Source organism: Saccopteryx bilineata, unplaced genomic scaffold, assembly GCF_036850765.1.
Source record: "Saccopteryx bilineata isolate mSacBil1 unplaced genomic scaffold, mSacBil1_pri_phased_curated manual_scaffold_14, whole genome shotgun sequence".
In the NCBI taxonomy this organism is placed as follows: domain Eukaryota; kingdom Metazoa; phylum Chordata; class Mammalia; order Chiroptera; family Emballonuridae; genus Saccopteryx; species Saccopteryx bilineata.
In genome coordinates, this window is record NW_027095440.1 from 771,552 (window position 1) to 775,821 (window position 4,270).

The window sequence follows — 4,270 nt, forward strand, 5'->3', positions numbered from 1 at the left end:
AAATACTAAACAAAATACTGGCAAACCGAATACAAGAACATATTAAAAAAATAATACATCATGATAAAGTAGGATTCATCCCAGAATCTCAAGGATGGTTCAACATACGCAAAACGGTTAACGTAATACACCATATCAACAAAAGAAAGAACAAAAACCACATGATCTTATCAATAGATGCAGAAAAGGCTTTTGACAAAATACAACACAATTTTATGTTTAAGACTCTCAACAAAATGGGTATAGAAGGAAAATATCTCAACATGATAAAGGCCATATATGATAAACCATCAGCCAACATCCTATTAAACAGCATAAAACTGAGGACTTTCTACCTTAAATCAGGAACAAGACAGGGTTGTCCACTCTCTCCACTCTTATTCAACGTGGTGCTAGAAGTTCTGGGCAAAGCAATCAGACAAGACAAAGAAATAAAAGGCATCCATATCGGAAAAGAAGAAGTAAAGCTATCACTTTTTGCTGATGATATGATCCTATACATCGAAAACCTGAAGGACTCCACAAAAAGATTATTAGAAACAATAAACCAATACAGTAAGGTCGCAGGATACAAAATTAACATACAAAAGTCCATAGCCTTTCTATATGCCAACAATGAAATATTAGAAAACGAACTCAAAAAAATAATCCCTTTCACGATTGCAACAAAAAAAATAAAATACCTAGGAATAAATATAACAAAGAACGTAAAGGACCTCTATAATAAAAATTACAAAGCATTGTTAAGGGAAATCGAAAAAGATACAATGAGATGGAAAAATATTCCTTGTTCTTGGATAGGAAGAATAAATATAATCAAAATGGCCATATTACCCAAAGCAATATACAAATTTAATGCAATTCCCATCAAAATCCCTATGAGATTTTATAAAGAAATGGAATAAAAAATCATCAGATTTATATGGAACTATAAAAAACCCCGAATAGCCAAAACAATCCTAAGGAAAAAGAATGAAGCTGGGGGCATTACAACCTGACTTTAAACTATATTATAGGGCCATGATAATCAAAACAGCATGGTATTGGCAGAAAAATAGACACTCAGACCAATGGAACAGAATAGAAAGCCCAGAAATAAAACCACATATATATGGTCAAATAATCTTTGATAAAGGAGCCAACAACACAATGGAGAAAAGAAAGCCTCTTCAACAAATGGTGTTGGGAAAACTGGAAAGCCACATGCAAAAGAATGAAACTCGACTACAGCCTGTCCCCGTGTACTAAAATTAATTCAAAATGGATCAAAGACCTAAATATAAGACCTGAAACAATAAAGTACATAGAAGAAGACATAGGTACTAAAATCATGGACCTGGGTTTTAAAGAACATTTTATGAACTTGACTCCAATGGCAAGAGAAGTGAAGGTAAAGATAAATGAATGGGACTACATCAGAATAAAAAGTTTTTGCTCAGCAAGAGAAACTGATATCAAAATAAACAGACAGCCAACTAAATGGGAAATGATATTTTCAAACAACAGCTCAGATAAGGGCCTAATATCCAAAATTTACAAAGAACTTATAAAACTCAACAACAAACAAATAAACAATCCAATTAAAAAATGGGAAGAGGACATGAACAGACACTTCTCCCAGGAAGAGATACAAATGGCCAACAGATATATGAAAAGATGCTCAGCTTCATTAGTTATTAGAGAAATGCAAATCAAAACTACAATGAGATACCACCTCAGCCCTGTTAGATTAGCTATTATCAATAAGACGGGTAATAGCAAATGTTAGAGAGGCTTTGGAGAAAAAGGAACCCTCATTCACTGTTGGTGGGACTGTAAAGTAGTACAACCATTATGGAGGAAAGTATGGTGGTTCCTCAAAAAACTGCAAATACAACTACCTTATGACCCAGCAATCCCTCTACTGGGCATATACTCCAAAACCTCAAAAACATTGATACGTGAAGACACATGTAGCCCCATGTTCATTGCAGCACTGTTCACAGTGGCCAAGACATGGAAACAACCAAAAAGCCCTTCAATAGAAGACTGGATAAAGAAGATGTGGCACATATACACTATGGAATACTACTCAGCCATAAGAAATGATGACATCAGATCATTTACAGCAAAATGGTGGGATCTTGATAACATTATAAGGAGTGAAATAAGTAAATCAGAAAAAAACAAGAACTACATGATTCCATACATTGGTGGAACATAAAAATGAGACTAAGAGACATGGACAAGAGTGTGGTGGTTACCAAGGGTTGGGGGAGGGAAGACATGGGAGGGAGGGAGAGAGTTAGGGGGAGGGGGAGGGGCACAGAGAACTAGATAGAGGTTGGCGGAGGACAATCTGACTTTGGGCGAGGGGTTTGCAACATAATTTAATGACAAAATAACCTAGACATATTTTCTTTGAATATATGTACCCTGATTTATTAATGTCATCCCATTACCATTAATAAAAAATTATTATAAAATTAAAAAAAAAGAAATTCAAGAAAGAGTGACAGACAGGAAAGGGAGAGCGATAAGACACATCAATTCTCATATGTGCCTTGACCAGGGGGCTCCAGCCAAGCCATTGACCCCTTGTCAAGCCAGTAACCATGGACTCATGCCAATAACCATTTGTGAGCCTGCACTCAAGCCTGCCACCTCAGGGTTTCAAATCTGGGTCCTCAGAGCCCCAGGCTAATGCTCTGTCCACTGCGCTACCACCCGAAGTGGTTAAGAAATTCTTACAACTTCCTCACATTCAGAGCCCATGTTTCTGAATCATTTTTAGATTCATAGTTATAGAAATTCATACTTTGCCATGGAATGTTATCCCTTGTGCTTCACCATTATTTCCAAAATCATCTTCAACAATGCTGATACATATTAGTTTTGATGTCAGAACCTTCTTAATTTTAGTTGAAGAAGAAGTTGGAAGGCTTTCTGACATAAACTGAGACTCATATTTCCTCCAAAGTGGTCCCTCAATGGTCAGTTGCATGAAAAATCAAGGAGTTGCCAATGTCCACCCGTGCATGCACAGACATAGTGACCACACCAGGCCTGCTGCTCACTGACAGTGGTTCTGAGATGCCACTGAATGTAAGCCCCACCTTAATTTATGTGCTAACATATGACAGGAATGTTCTGTATTGTTGAAATACTTTGTTTAGTGGAAAAAGGTAGAGTACAATGTGTAAAGCAGGCTACCATTTGTATAAAAATGGAAATAAAGAATAATATGAATGGTTGTAAAAGCATAAAATATTCCTAGAAGAACACACACATACACATTCAACTGTCACCCAGATGATAAGTACTAGACAACTGGAGATGAGGAGGGAAGGAGAACTTCATTGTACAGATATTGTATCTCTTAGATTATAAATAATGGGAACATTTAATTTTTTAAAATCATATTTAAAAACTTATAGATTTGCTTTTGCTGTTTTAAAAATAAAGTACAAGTGAGGTGTCATTTTATTCTTCTCGCAAAGCAACAATTTTCAAAGCTGGATAAAATGTGTTTGCATAAGAAGTGGCTACAGGCCCTGGCCGCTTGGCTCAGCGTTAGAGCATCGACCTGGTGTGCGGGGGACCTGGGTTCGATTCCCGGCCAGGGCACATAGGGAAGTGCCCATTTTCTTCTCCACCCTCCCTCCTTTCTCTCTGTCTCTCTCTTCCCCTCCCCTCCATTGGAGCAAAGATGGCCTGGGTGCTGGAGATGGCTCCTTGGCCTCTGCCCCAGGTGCTAGAGTGGCTCTGGTTGTGGCAGAACAACGCCCTGGAGGGGCAGAGCATTGCCCCCTGGTGGGCAGAGCATCACCCCTGGTGGATGTGCCAGGTGGATCCCGGTCGGGCACATGCAGGAGTCTGTCTGGCTGTCTCTCACCGTTTCCAGCTTCAGAAAGATACAAAAAAAAAAAAAAGTTAAAAAAAAAGAAGTGGCTACATTCATTACGTCATGCATGAAGTTATTTTAAGAGCAAAGAGACTCCTACGATTTTACCACAAGTAAAATCTAAATGAAAGTACAAGTCAATTAATAAATTACTGCTGGATTTTCATTTGTGTCCTTACTAGTTGAGTTCAAAAAGACATTTAAAAGCTTTGAAACACAGGGAAATTTAAAATGCCATTTCTGATCCCTCCTTTGAGCTGTGCGAACAATTACAAAGGGGACAGCAAGTATTCACTTGATGAACCACTGACTGGCTATTACAGAATGACAGAGACTCAAGTTCTGACTTTAAGGACCTCAGAGTCTAGTAAAGGTAAAGATACCCAG